Source organism: Nyctereutes procyonoides, unplaced genomic scaffold, assembly GCF_905146905.1.
Source record: "Nyctereutes procyonoides isolate TBG_1078 unplaced genomic scaffold, NYPRO_anot_genome, whole genome shotgun sequence".
Classification (NCBI taxonomy): Eukaryota; Metazoa; Chordata; class Mammalia; order Carnivora; family Canidae; genus Nyctereutes; species Nyctereutes procyonoides.
In genome coordinates this window covers 15891189-15906696 of record NW_026575030.1, presented here as the reverse complement: position 1 = coordinate 15906696, position 15508 = coordinate 15891189, and the positions used below count along the sequence as shown (strand labels likewise).

At 43.3% G+C, this 15508-nt stretch overlaps 1 protein-coding gene across 5 annotated transcripts in view; it reads left to right on the top strand.

Annotated features, from left to right (window-relative positions):
* The first annotated feature begins 8683 nt into the window (after positions 1 to 8683).
* WDR33 (WD repeat domain 33) overlaps positions 8684 to 15508 on the top strand; it is a 111239-nt gene continuing 104414 nt past the window's right edge. For all 5 annotated transcript variants that reach the window (XM_055316406.1, XM_055316407.1, XM_055316408.1 and 2 more), the window contains exon 1: positions 8684 to 8830. The gene's annotated coding sequence lies outside the window, so the exon portion shown is untranslated. The remainder of the gene's footprint in view (positions 8831 to 15508) is intronic.

The following is a 15508-nucleotide window of genomic DNA, read 5'->3' as shown; positions in this document are numbered from 1 at the left end:
TGATCCTAGAGTTCTGCGATCAGGTCCCACATTAGGCTCCCTGCATGGAGCCTGCTCCCTCTGCCTCTCTCTCTCTCTCTCTCTCTCTCACTCTGTCTCTCATGAATAAATAAATAAAATCTTTTTTTTTTTTTAAAAAGACCTAATTGGCTTTACTCATGATTGATGAATCAGGCAGCATCCCATCTAGCAAACAGAATGGAGCTCTGGAGAGCTGAACAAAATGGGAGGCTTTTATGAGCAAAAGGGGATAGAAAAAAGTAAGTTTCTAGCAAAGAGTGGGTTGTTTCAGGCAAGGTCACCTTCCTTTGTAGGAAGAGCAGGTGTCTATCATGTAGATGACCTCACCAGAGCTGATCAGGTAACTCCAATTGACTGGTTAAAGTTCCTGGGAAAGAAAGAAAGAAAAAAAAAAAAAGTTCCTGGGAAAGGCTGAAATTACAATTAGTTTAGATACTACATCTTGGTTTGCTGATGCGGAGCTTAGCACAAGCAACTCCATTTTTGTTATGTTGTCTCTCTTTCTTTTATCCTTTCTTTCTTTCTTTCTTTCTTACTTTCTTCTTTCTTTTCTTTCTTTCCTTTCTTCTTTTCTTTCTTTCTTTTTCTTCTTTCTTTCTTTCTTTCTTTCCTTTCCTTTCCTTTCCTTTCCTTTCCTTTCCTTTCCTTTCCTTTCCTTTTCCTTTCCTTTCCTTTCCTTTCCTTTCCTTTCCTTTCCTTTCCTTTCCTTTCCTTTCCTTTCCTTTCCTTTCTTCCTTTCGATTTTATTTATTAGAGAGAGCAGGGGGAGGAGCAGAGGGAGAGGGACAACCAGACCCCATACTGAGAGAGGAGCTTGATGTGGGGCTTGATTCTACAACCTTGAGATCATGTCTTGAGCCAAAATCAAGAGTCAGACACTTAACTAAGCCACCCAAGTGCCCCTCCTTTTTTTTTTTTTTTTTTTTCCTTTAACACATTGCAGTGGAGGGATCCCTGGGTGGCTCAGCGGCTTAGTGCCTGCCTTTGGCCCAGGGCTTGATCCTGGAGTTCCAGAATCGATTCCTGCATCAGGCTCCCTCCATGGAGCCTGCTTCTCCCTCTGCCTGTGTCTCTGCCTCTTTCTCTCTCTCTCTCTCTGTGTGTGTGTCTCTCATGAATAAAGAAATAAAATCTAAAAAAACAACAACAACAACAACAAAAACCCAAAAAAACACATTGCAGTGGAAGCAATAGAGACCAACATCAATTCACCGGGTGGTAGAATCAATACTCTGATTCAGGTCTATTGACATGAGGTCCAGTGTTCTTTTCCCCTGGCATGCTTTGTAGGCCAAATCTGTAGTTGTGTATGTGGTATTCTAACATGGATTTTTGTTTTCTCAAAACTTCAGAACTGTATACTTAAAGATACTATATACATTACTTTTGGTATTTAATTTAGACACTTTAGTTGGGTGGAGAGACTACTTAAAGCTCCCCCATTCATGAGATAATTATTCAAACTTCTACTATTTTTTATTCTTTAAAGAGTTTAAAATTTTTTTGATTTTTAATTTTATTATTTTTTTTATTCATTTGAGAGAGAGAGAGCACGAGAGCACAAGAGCATGAGCAAGAGGGAGGATCAGAGGGAGATGGAGAAGCAGACTCCCTGCCAAGCAGGGAGCCTGATGTAGGGCTCAATCCCAGGACCCTGGGAACAAGACCTGAGCTGAAGGTAGACACATAACTGACTGAGCCACCCAGATGCCCCTCAGCCTTTTATTAATTAGTTAATTAATTAATTAAAGATTTTAATTTATTTGAGAGAGAGTGACAAGAGAGAGTACAAGCTGGGGGAGAGGCAGAGGGAGAGGGAGAAGCAGATTCCTTTCCAGGCAGGGAGTGGACTCTGGGATCATGACCTGAACTGAAGGCACACATTTAGCTGACTGAGCCACCCAGGTGCCCCTCAACCTTTTTTTTTTTTTTTAATTTTTATTTATGATAGTCACAGAGAGAGAGAGAGAGAGAGAGAGAGAGAGAGAGAGGCAGAGACACAGGCAGAGGGAGAAGCAGGCTCCATGCACCGGGAGCCCGACGTGGGATTCGATCCCAGGTCTCCAGGATCGCGCCCTGGGCCAAAGGCAGGCGCTAAACCACTGTGCCACCCAGGGATCCCAACCTTTTTTTTTTTTAAAGAAAATGTCAGGCGAGGGCATCCCTGGGTGGCTCGGTGGTTTAGCGCCTGCCTTTGGCCCAGGGCGTGATCCGGGAGTCCTGGGATCGAGTCCCACATCAGGATCTCTGCATGGAGCCTGCCTCTCTCTCTGCCTATGTCTCTGTCTCTCTCTGTCTCTCATGAATAAATAAATAAAATCTTTTAAAAAACGGAATAAAAATAATTTCAAATACACACAATAGAATGACATAATGAACTCTCACTCATCTATCACCTAGCCAACTTGTATTATCTATTTCCCTCTTTCCTCCCTTTCCCCCTTAAGGATATTCAGCCATTAAAAAAAATAATAATAAGCAGGGACGCCTGGGTGGCTCAGTGGTTCAGCTTCTGCCTTTGGCTCGGCATGATCCTGGAGTTCTGGGATGGAGCCTGCTTCTCCCTCTGTCTCTCTCTTTCTGTGTCTCTCATGAATAAATAAATAAAAATCTTAAAAAAAAAAAAAAAGAGGGATCCCTGGGTGGCGCAGCGGTTTGGCACCTGCCTTTGGCCCAGGGCGCGATCCTGGAGACCCGGGATCGAATCCCACGTCGGGCTTCCGGTGCATGGAGCCTGCTTCTCCCTCTGCCTGTGTCTCTGCCTCTCTCTCTCTCTGTGACTATCATAAATAAATAAAAATTAAAAAAAAAACATTGTTTAAAAAAAAAAAGAGTCGGAGGCTTAATTGACTGGGCCACACAGATGCCCCTACTTATTTTTTTAAGTAGGCTCCGTGCCTAGGATGGAGCCCAAAATAGGGCTTGACTACCCTGAGATTAAGACTACAGCAGAGATTAAGAGTCAGATGCTTTTTTTTTTAAAAAAAGATTTTATTTATTCATGAGAGACACACAGAAAGAGGCAGAGACACAGAGGGAGAAGCAGGCTCCATGCAAGGAGCCCAATGTGGGACTCGATCCTTGGTCTCTAGGATCACACCCTGGGCTGAAGGCATTGCTAAACTGCTGAGCCACCCGGTCTGCCCAAGAATTAGATGCTTAATGGACTGAACCACCCACATGCCCTGGCATACTGATTTTATTCTTTAATTTTAATTTTTATTTATTTTTTTAATATTTTATTTATTTATTCATGAGAGACACAGAGAAAGAGAGAGAAGCAGAGACATAGGCAGAAGGAGAAGCAGGTTCCATGCAGGGAGCCTGATGTGGGACTCGATCCCAGGACTCCAGGATCACGCCCTGGGCCAAAGGCAGGTGCTAGACCACGGAGCCACCCAGGGATCCCCATATTTTTTAATTTTTAAAAATATTTTATGGGATCCCTGGGTGGCGCAGCGGTTTGGCGCCTGCCTTTGGCCCGGGGCGCGATCCTGGAGACCCGGGATCGAATCCCCACGTCGGGCTCCCGGTGCATGGAGCCTGCTTCTGCCTCTCTCTCTCTGTGTGACTATCATAAATAAATAAATTTAAAAAAAAATTTAAAAAAAATAAAAATAAAAATATTTTATTAATTTGTTTGACAGAAAGAGAGAGTACAAGCAGGGGGACTGCAGGCAGAAGGAGAGGGATAAGCAGCTTCCCCACTGAGCAGGGAGCCCAGTGTGGGGCTCCATCCAGATCCTGAAATCATGACCTGAGCTGAAGACAGACACTTAACTGACTGAGCCACCCAGGTGTTCCATTCACTGACCATTTAAAATAAAAGTTACTTAAATGGTCAATCCAAAAAGAACTCTGATGCCCCTTTGTCTCCAGAAAATAGGAAATAAATCTCCCATGTGAAAGGTATCCTCTCTATACCAGGAGGTAAAGATACATTCTTATTACTAGAGATATGGAATTTAGAGCTGAAAAGTCTATATAAATAATGCTATTACATTTTACTAATTTCCCCCTGCACTAATTCTGTTTAAAATTCCTTACTAGGGGGTCCCCTGGTGGCTCAGTGGTTGAGCATCTGCCTTGGGCCCAGGGCGTTGATCCTGGAGACCTGGGATCCAGTCCCACGTCGGGCTCCCTGCATGGAGCCTGCTTCTCCCTCTGCCTGTGTCTCTGCCTCTCTCTCTCTGTCTCTCATGAGAATAAATAAAACTTTAAAAATAAAATATAATTCCTTACTATTTGATGCTCATTAACATGAATTTTCGTTGTACTGTTAATGCCTCAGAGATCTATTCTCTTATTTTTTTTAAAGATTTATTTATTTATTCATTCAGAGAGAGCGAGAGAGAGGCAGAGACACAGGCAGAGGGAGAAGCAGGCTCCATGCAGGAATCCCGACATGGGACTCGATTCCAGGTCCCCAGAATCACACCCCGGGCTGCAGGCAGCGCTAAACCGCTGTGCCACCGAGGTTGCCCAGATCTATTCTTTTTTGTCTAAAAACTATAAAATTGCCCGCCCTCATTTCTTTGGGTCTGAATTTTGTTGTTGGGCTGCCTTGCACATGTAATTAACCTAGCTTTTTTCTCCTGTTAATGTTTTGTGTCCATTTTATTCTTAGATTAGGTAGAAGAATCTTGAAAGATATTAGGAATTTTTCTTCCTCAAGACAGTCTTATGGGCCCTCTCCATGCCCCAAAGGAAGTTGAGGTATTCTACCTACTAAGATTGTCCTCCTCCGCAAGGGAAGATGACCTTCCCTGAAAAGATCCTTACTTTTCTTTTGCTAATTGTCCCACTCCATATCTGTCTATAAAACTCTTCCTTTTGTGTAGCTCCTTGGAGTTCGTTCCTTTCTTTTTGCTGGATGGGATGCTTCAGGATTTAGGAATCACTTAACAAAGTCAATTAGGTCTTTAATTCTGCTCACTTGATTTTTTTGTAAGTCTCTAATCCACAAGTAGTCTATAACAGTTGTCCCTCTTTTTAAATTTTTTTAAAAGATTTTATTTATTTATTCATGAGAGACACAGAGACATAGGCAGAGGAAGAAACAGGCTCCCCGTGGGGACCCCGATGTGGGACTCGATCCCGAAACTCCAGGATCTTGATCTGAGCCTAAGGCAGACGCTCAACCGCTGAGCCACCCAGGTGTCCCTTTATTTTATTTTATTTTTTATTATTTTTTAAGATTTTATTTATTTATTTATTCATGAGAGACACACACAGAGAGAGAGAGAGGCAGAGACACAGGCAGAGGGAGAAGCAGGCTCCATGCAGGGAGCCCAACATGGGACTCGATCCTGGGTCCCCAGGATCCTGTCCTGGACTGAAGGCAGTGTTAAATCGCAGAGCCAACGGGGCTGCCCGCCCCCCCCCCCCGCCCTTTTTTTAAAGTAAGCTCTATGCCCAGTGTTGGGCTCCAATTCATAACCCCAAGATAAAGAAGTGTTTTCTACCAACAGAGCCAGCAAAGTGCCTCAATGCCTCTATTCTTTAATAACTTATTTGGAGGGCAGCCCTGCTGGCTCAGCGGTTTAGCACCATCAGCCCAGGGCATGATCCTGGAGACCTGGGATCGAGTCCCATGTCGGGCTCCCTGTGTGGAGCCTGTTTCTCTCTCTGCCTTTCTCTCTGTGTCTCTCATGAATAAATAAAATTTATTAAAAAAATAACTTTTTTGGAGACAGTAGATCACTTGTATAGAATTCTATAGAATATAACTGTTTCCATACTTGTAGTCTATCTCCTAGTCAATTAAAAAAAATTTTTCCCAGCAGGATTTGCATGATTAGTGGTATGAATATGAATAGCTTTTAGTTATTATTAGATTGATCTTTTAATGCAGCACATCTTAAGAATTTTCAAGGATCAGGACACTTTATTATGCTTGAATGCCTTCCCTATCACTTGTAGTTATAATATCTAGAATGGACCACTTGCTTGTCACTTTTCTTTTAGAACCCTACTTAAGGGTAGACTACTGAGGGTCACTTTCCTGTCTCCATTCTCCCACTTCAGCTGGTGAGAATCCTGCCTTTCCTTCAGGGTTCCTGTCATCCTATCCTACACTTAACCACATGGAACTCAAATTGTTGTACTGTAAGGGACTCTTTGAGGACTGGTTTTTCTGTACCTGGAAGTTAGAGAATATGCAGGGCAGTACTATTTATTGCTTAAATAGTGGTTTGGTGACTGAGTTATGAGTTCCTCCATACCACCCATCCCTGCTCCTCCCATTCCCACTCTACCATATTCTTTTAGGGGTATATACACTCTCACATATCCTAGTATTAAGAACAAGACCACCATAATTGGAGTCATTTATGTTTAGCCCCACATCACAAAAACAAGACAACATAATTTTGGCTCTCCCAGAAATGGGATCTTAACCAGTTAATCAGGAATCACCTAATCAGCACTAGTTAAGTAATTGACCTGATAGACTCCTGCCATCCTCTAAAGCAAAGTGATCTTACTGTAACAATCTACCTTTTTAAAAAAACAAAAACAAAAACAAACAAACAAACCCCCAATCTACTTTTTTTTTTTAATGATTTATTTAGGGATGCCTGGGTGGCTCAGCAGTTGAGCGTCTGCCTTTGGCCTGGGGCATGACGCCCTAATCTACCTTGTGTCTAGTATAACTTCCGTCTTCCCACTCCCATCTGCCTATAAAAGTCTTTAATTTTGAAACTTTTTTTTAAAGATTTTATTTATTTAATCATAAAAGACACACACACACACACACACACACAGAGAGAGAGAGAGAGAGAGAGAGGGGCAGAGGCACAGGCAGAGGGAGAAGCAGGCTCCATGCAGGGAGCCTGACGTGGGACTCGATCCCAGGTCTCCAGGATCACGTCCTGGGCCGAAGGAGGCGCAAAACAGTGAGCCACCCAGGCTGAAACTTTTTTATTATTTATTTGAAACTTTTTTTATTTTTTAAAAGCAAATCTTTTATTTTTATTTCACGAGAGACAGAGAGAGAGGCAGAGACAGAAACAGGCTCCATGCAGGGAGCCTGATGTGGGACTCGATCCTGGGACCCCAGGTCACGCCCTGAGCCGAAGGCAGATGCTCAACCGCTGAGCCACCCAGGTGTCCCTGAAACTTTTTTAAGTCATCTCTCTGCCCACGGTAGGGCTCAAACTCATGACCCAGAGATCAAGAGTTGCATGTTCTACCAATAGAGTTGGTCAGGCTCCCCAATATTTTAAAATCCTTGATTCATATTGCTGTATTATTTCCGAAAACTTAGAAGACAACTTGTTTGGAAGTTATACATTTCTGAACCTTATAAAAAATGGAGGGACGCCTGGGTGGCTCAGTGGTTGGGCGTCTGCCTTCTGCCCAGGGCGTGATCCTGAGACCCAGGATTGAGTCCCGCATCGGGCTCCCTGCATGAAGCCTGTTTCTCTTTCTGTGTGTCTGCTTCTCTGTGTCTCATGAATAAATAACATCTTAAAAAAAAACAAAAACGAGGAATCGTCCAGTGTCCTCTTTTGTGCCCTATGTAACAGTGCCTGTGATAGTTGTGTCTATCAGTAATTATTTCATGTGGCTGTGTAGTTCACTGTAGGACCACAATACAACCCATTTACTGGCAAAACTACTGATGGACATTTGGATTACCAGTGATTGATTACTCTGATCACAGCTGCTATGAACACTTTTGTATAAGCCACAGGTAGATGAATGCACTCACTCCAATTGCACTGTAACTGCTGGGTAGCAGGTGAGTATAAACTTAACTTGAACAGACTTAAAGTTTTCCAAAGTGGTTGTCGCATATGACTCAGTTTTTATAACTTGGGCAGCCTCTGAGGAAAGGAGATAACCTACAGGCACGATTAGCTCCAGGTAATGTAAACTCCAACTTCCTGCTTGACTAAACTAAGTGCATTCATTTAAATGCTCAAAATAGGTACCTGGGTGGCTCAGTCCCTTTAGCACCTGCCTTTAGTTCAGGGCCTGATCCTGGGATTGAGCCCCGCATGGGCTCCTTTTCAGAGGAGAGCCTGCTTCTCTCCCTCTGCCTCTCATGAACAAATGAGTAAAATATTTAAAAAAAAAAAAAATGCTTAAAACAGGGGCGTCTGGAGTCCGTTAAGTGTCTGCCTTCAGCTCAGCTCATGCTCTCCATCCAGGTGCTGGGGTCCAACCAGCTCCCTGCTCAGTCCGCTTCTCCCTCTCCGTGATCCCTCTCCCACTCTCTCTCAAATAAATACATAAAATCTTTAAAATGTTCAAAACACCGTAGGAGCCCCAATTTCATCCACGCTTAGCCTCAGCAAGGCCAGGTGCCTTGCCCACAATTTCACTCTCGGTGGGCTGGGCCATACACTGTAACTGCCACACCGCCCGCCAACAAATTTCTTATTCAAATCTTGAAAATCCAGGTGTCTTTCAGAGCATGAAGTTTAGCTCACGGTGTAAAGAAAGTCAGAAGGCCGCAACCCTCCTCCGGAGGCAGCGCAGACTTCCTCTCCGCGGGAACAAAGGGAGCGCTCAGCGAAGCCGCGTGGGGACCTGGCTCGGCCCCGCCCCTCACCTATGCACCTGCGCAGTTGGAGGCCGACGGAGCTAGGCGCCCCAGGCGCGCATGACGTATGACGTTCGGCGGTGCGCGATGACGCTAGGGCGTGCGCTCGGTGGCTCGTAGGGGAAGATGGCGGCTGCTGCTTTGGAGGAGAGGGATTGAGAGGGGCGGAGGGAAGAGGCCGGGCGGGAGAGACGTTCCCGACAGCGAAGACGAACCCTTCGTTCACCGTTCATTAGGAGCTCTGCTCAGCGCCGGAGGGTGAGTGCAGCTGCGGCACGGCACCCCCAGCCCGCAGCAGGCGGAGGCACTTTCCGCCATTTTCAAGCTCGGCCGTTGCGTGCTTTGGGGGCCTGGAGGGGCGCCTGGGGACAGGTTGGGTGAGCCGGGAGGATTGTGGTCGGGAGGGCCCTTTGAGGCTGGTCCGAGCTCTAGGGGAGGGAGCTGGAGGCTTGAGGCAGGCCGGGTAAGAAGGGGGGGCAAGTAGGACTAAGGCCCTTAACTGGGAACTGGTGGCGACGAGACGTTACTAGGGTAGGCCACGGATAAGACGTGAAGTTTGGAGAAGGGAAACGCGTTAAATGGAGACTTGGGGCGGGAGTGGAGGGGATTGAGCCGAGAATTGAATGGAAATGTGGTTTCAAGGGGTCTCGGGAAGTCCATGCGAAACCTGTGAAGCAGCGGCAGGTTGTTTAGTCTCGGTATTATCGTCGCTTGAAATTGGTGTTTGTAACAGGGATAAACCCATAGTTTGACAAAGCAGAAACTCTCCTCTGGAAAAGTTAGGTTCCTGTTTTGTTGGCTTTAAACGTGCTACCGCCGGTGCCCCTTCGCTGGCTCCGTCCGCCTCTCCGGTTTTATTAATAAGTTGCTTTCTGACAACCACATATTTAGGATCTTAGAAGACTCTATTTTTAGAAAAGAAAATAAATATTGATACTAAGTGGTTGTAACCCTTGTGGTTAGTAACTGTTCCGTTGAAAGAGGAAGGTAGGTTGATAGGGAATTCCGTAATTGGATCTCTTTAAATCAGACCGGAAAGGTCACTATTACTTGTGGAAAACCTTCATCGTGAATGTTTAGAAGTAATTTCTGCACAGATGACTTTAACTGTTCAGGAACTTTGGAAGACATCTGAGCATGAACAAAAAAACCCGTATTAAAGGAATAAATACCTCTTGGGAGCGCTGAGTCGACTTTTAAGTACACTCCGGTGATCTAGCGCACGCAGTATTTTTTTGCCTGTTGAAAGTGATGCAGTCAGTGGTAGAACTATTTAATTCAGACAACTTTTAGAGACTGTTAAAACGAAGCGTGTTAATTGTTCCCACGGTGGCATTTTCCTTTTCCTAATCTTAATTGCATTTTTAAAAGATTTTATTTGAGAAAGACTGAGACAGCGTGGGGGGAGGGGCGGAGGGAGAAGTAGAGGGACAAGCAGACTCCTCGCTGAGCTGGGAGCCCCACGTGGGGCTGCATCTCAGGATCCGGAGGCAGATGCTTAACCTCCTGAGCCACGCCGGCGCACCTCTTAATTGCGGTTGACGCCCATTTTTAATTACCCTAAGATACTTTTGCACTTTTTAATTGGTCTCCTTGCCTAGAATATAAAGTACTGTACCAGTTTGAGTTTGTGCAGAGCTTGAAGCTCTGTAGTCTATCTTACTGAAATTTATGGAAAAATTTAATTTTTCTTACACGTGGTAAGAATATCGGTAGAAAGTTGGCCTTACATCATAATGATTTAGTTGCAGATCTTTATGATGTTGATGACTTGAATTCTTTGGTTGGTGAAAAATATTAAAATGTCCAAGGTCCGATTTTTGCCATCACAGTTTTATCTTGACCTAAGGCTTTAATTACTCTTTTACTAGCCACTTACGATGCTTATTCATAGTTTGTTTTGTTTTGTTTTGTTTTTTGTTAAGTAATAACTCCGTATTTCTCACATTACTTTGGGAAAAACACGTTATTTATTGTTCAAGTTCAAACTTTCATATTTCTGAATAAGGAAGTAAAGTTATAGTAAAGTTTTAAAACTATGAATATATTGACAGAAATACTGGTGAAAGTCGCTTATGAATATATATGGAATACTTTTGAGATTGCTTAGCAAAAAAATTAGGACTTTTACGACTGTTTTTAGATAAAGTAGTAATTGTAGGCTAGAAATTTTCATTATCAACATATATTTACTTAAATGTCATGAACTTACCACTTGTTTAAGCATTGCAGATTTGTTTTAAGATTCTGGATTGTCTTAGTTTTCGGTCAAATATCCCAAATTTTTTTAAGATTTTACTTATTTATTCATGAGAGAGACAGAGAGAGAGAGAGAGAGACAGAGAGAGAGAAAAGCAGAGACACAGGCAGAGGGAGAAGCAGGCTCCACGCAGGGATTCCAATGCGGGACTCGATCCCGGGACTCCAGGATCGTGCCCTGGGCCAAAGGCAGGCGCTAAACCGCTGAGCCACCCAGCGATCCCATATTCCAAGATTTTATTTGTGTTGAAATTTTTGCTTGTAAGATGTTATGTCTGTTTGATTATTTATTCATTCATTCATTCATTCATTCATTTATTTTTATTTTTTTAAAAGATTTTTTAAAATTTATTTATTCATGATATATATATAGAGAGGGGGGGGGCAGAGACACAGGCAGAGGAAGAAGCAGGCTCCACGCAGGGAGCCCGACATGGGACTCGATCCCGGGTCTCCAGGATCGCGCCCTGGGCCAAAGCCCAGCACCAAACCGCTGAGCCACTCAGGGATCCCCCATTCACTCACTCATTCATTCATTCATTCATTCATTCATTCATTCATATTTTTGGTGGAATGGTGAAGGTTTCTCTGTTGCTGTAATATGTTGTGTGACAAGTAAGTTGCCAGGCCATAGTTTTAATGCTTAAAAATGCCTTTTTTTTTTTTTTTTTTTTTTTTGGGTCTTTGACAGTGACATAGGTTAAAAACTTTTCTCTTTGAACACGGGCAGTCCGGGTGGCTCAGCGGTTTAAGCGCCGCCTTCAGCCCCTGGCTTCAGCCCAGGGTGGCTCAGCGGTTTAAGCGCCGCCTTCAGCCCCAGGGCATGATCCTGGATGGAGCCTGCTTCTCCCTCTGCCTGTGTCTCTGCCTCTCTCTGTATCTCTCATGAATGAGTAAATAAAATCTTAAAAAATAAATAAATTAAAAAAACACCTTTTCTCTTTGAACACACTCTGGTAACGTTTCTGTTCCCATTGCAAAAGACTTGAATTAGTTCTAGATGCAGAAACTCTTAAGTGTGTTGGAAAGTCGTACCCACGTTACTCTCCTCCTTTCTGTTCCTTGAACATTTTAGTAATATTTTCTGGTGGAGGACTGACTTCATAATGTTTGTATTGTACTGTATAGTCATAGTTTGAGAGCTTATAAATTCTCAGAGCAGGTTAGTATTAGAAAGGTCATGGCTTTCAGCTGCAGACAGGTTTATTTATTTATCTTATTTATTTTTATTTTTTAAAGATTTTATTATTAATGAGAGACATACAGAGAGAGGCAGAGACACCGGCAGAGGGAGAAGCAGGCTCCATGCAGGGAGCCCGATGTGGGACTTGATCCCGGGACTCAGGGGTCACGCCCTGAGCCGAAGGCAGGCGCTAAACCACTGAGCCACCCAGGGATCCCTGCAGACAGGTTTAAATGTGAGGCTCAGGGATCCTCTCTCTCTCTCTCTCTCTCTCTCTCTCTCTCTCTCTCTCTCTCTCTGACTATCATAAATAAATCAAATAAATAAATAAATAAATAAGAGTCTCACGACTAACCAGCTTTTTTATATTGGGTCAGTTAATTAAACTCTGAACTCCTTATGTATAAGAATGTTTACAATAGTTATTTCAAAGATGAAAGAGTGATAGGGGGATCCCTGGGTGGCGCAGCGGTTTGGCGCCTGCCTTTGGCCCAGGGCGCGATCCTGGAGACCCGGGATCGAGTCCCACGTCGGGCTCCCGGTGCATGGAGCCTGCTTCTGCCTGTGTCTCTGCCTCTCTCTCTCTCTCTCTCTGTGACTATCATAAATAAATAAAATAAAAAAATATAGGAGAAGAATATTCTTTAAAAAAAAAAAAAAAGAAAGAGTGATAGGTAGTAAGCATTTAGTAAATTTTGGCATTTTTTTTCTTCCTGTGACTTGAATTTAATTGGCAAGGTCATTTTCTTTTCTTTTTTTTTTTTTTGAGGTATAATTGACAGGTAACATAATAGTTCAAAGTATACAACATGATTCAATATTTGTATATATTGTAAAATGATGGCTTCAATAAATGTAGTTAACATCCGTTGCGAAACAGTCACAAATTTTTTTCTTTTGATAACTTTTAAGATTTCCTCTCTTAGCAACTTCCATATATGCAATATAGTATTATTCACTATAGTCACTATGCTGTATGTTACATCTCCATGGCTTATTTTTTTTTTTAATTTTTTTTTTTATTTATTTATGATAGTCACAGAGAGAGAAAGAGAGAGAGGCAGAGACATAGGCAGAGGGAGAAGCAGGCTCCATGCACCGGGAGCCCGATGTGGGATTCGATCCCGGGTCTCCCGGATCGCGCCCTGGGCCAAAGGCAGGCGCCAAACCGCTGCGCCACCCAGGGATCCCTCCATGGCTTATTTTTAACTGGAAGTTTGTACCTTTGACTCCTGTCACCTTTTTGCCTCCCCTCCCCCTTTTTCAGTTTTTAAAGATTAACTCCAATATCTTTGTTAAATATTTAGTCTCATTCCTCTGGTAAGCTGTTCTGTTCCTGTGTTATTAAAGCATTTTGTGCATATCTCTAATTAATGTATTTTGATTGTGTATCTTCACTACTTTGTGAGCCTCTGTGAAGGCAGATATTTCATTTTCATATTTTATATATATATATATTTTAAGATTCATTCATGAGAGACATAGAGAGGCAGAGACATAGGCAGAGGGAGAAGCAAGCTCCTCGTGGGGAGCCCAGTGCGGGACTCAATCCCAGGACCCCGGCATCATGACCCAAGCCAAAGGGCAGATGCTCACCCACTGAGCCACCTAGGAGCCCTCATTGCCTTATGTTTTTGTATTCATAAAGTTAGGCAGTATAAAAATTGAGAAATGATGGAATAAGTGGGTTTTCTACAGAACCTTTCCTCATAACTGCTGGGATCCGTTTTCACACAGATCTGGTTTATTTCTGCTCCTTAGCCTTTACTTGAGAGCTCTTTGCCTGTCTCCCTCCTCTCAGACCATTCATATCATATCCATTCCTCAAAATCCAGCTAAATATCATACAATTAATGAGGTCTTAAGTGACTTTTCCCTTATTTGTAACTCCTCTCTCCAGTTAGCCTAGGGTGTGTGTGGTTCTCTCCTGTTACTTTGTGCCCTGTAGTACTTGGCACATGCCTTACCTGTTTTGAGTAGTTCCTTGGGTGGGATGATAAGTGCAAAACTGTGCTGAGGCTGAGTTTGTTACAGGCACCTGCTGTATTCACTGTCCCACTTAGTAAGATACTTTTTTATTATTTATTTATTTATTTATTTATTTATTTATTTATTTATTTATTTATTATTTATTTATTTATGATGGGGGGCAGAGGAGGAGGGAGAAGCAGGCTCCATGCCGGGAGCCCGATGCGGGACTCGATCCCGGGACTCCAGGATCGCGCCCTGGGCCAAAGGCAGGCGCCAAATCGCTGAGCCACCCAGGGATCCCCTAGTAAGATACTTTTAAGGGACAATCCCCCCCCCCCTTTAAAGATTTTATTTATTTATTCATGAGAGACAGAGAGGTGGGGTGGGCGGCAGAGACACAGGCAGAGGGAGAAGCAGGCTCCATGCAGGCAGCCTGACATGGGACTTGATCCCAGGTCTCCAGGATCAGGATCACGTCTTGGACTGAAGGCGGCGCTAAACCGCTGAGCCACCTGGGCTGCCCCAATTTCCCTTTCTTTGCATGTAGAATATTTTGTTAACTCTCCCCCCCATCTTTTATGTGAAATTGCAAACATTCAGAATAGTTGCAAGAATGAACACCTGTTAACTTCCTGGGCTGAAGGTGGCTAAATCGCTGAGTCACCTGGGCTGCCCTAGCATTGACAAAAAGTCAATAGTGTTACACATTAGGAATTTTCTGATTGAATGCTTAAAATGTCTTTTAACTGGTTTCGTTAATTCCTTTTATTTCCTATAGGGTGGTAGTTAGGTCTAGAAAGGCTTGATTAAATTTGGGTCAAACGTGTTTGGCACAGATACTTTATAGGTGATAACATATAATTTATATTGTCCTACATCAGGAACAACAGAATGTCTGGTTCTCCTCCTGCTAGTGAGGATCCATAAATAAGGTGGTGGAAACTGCCACATGTTAGTTTGCCCCATTGTTTACAATGCTAAGTTTCCTTGCTTAGTGTGATGCCCGCCAGATTTCTTCATTGTAAAAGTACATTTTCCCTTTCACCTAGTGGTTGATTATTATCGTTGGTCCAGTCATTTGTTTCATTGGGGGTTTTCTAACTCTGTTATTTACACTTATTAGCTGTTTTCTGTAAAAAAAAGTTTCCGCTTTTCATATTTTAAACTTTTAAATTTTGAAATAAATACAAACTTAGAGTGTTGTTGGAATGATAGTACAAAAAACTCCCATATGCTTTTCATCACTATTCACTTATTAACATTTTGTCACATTTGCTTTTCCCTCCTTCCCTCCATCCCTTCCTTTCTCCCATCCCTTGTATTTTTTTCTGAACCATCTAGAGTCATGGATGTCATGCACCTTTTCCTTAAGAACATCATCCCCCTGCCCCTTTTTTAAAAGATTTTATTTATTCATGAGAGAGAGGGGCAGAGGGAGAAGCAGGTTCCCTGCAGGAAGCCTGATGCAGGCCTCAGATCCCAGGACCCCAGGGCCATGACCTGAGCCAAAGGCAGGCACTTAA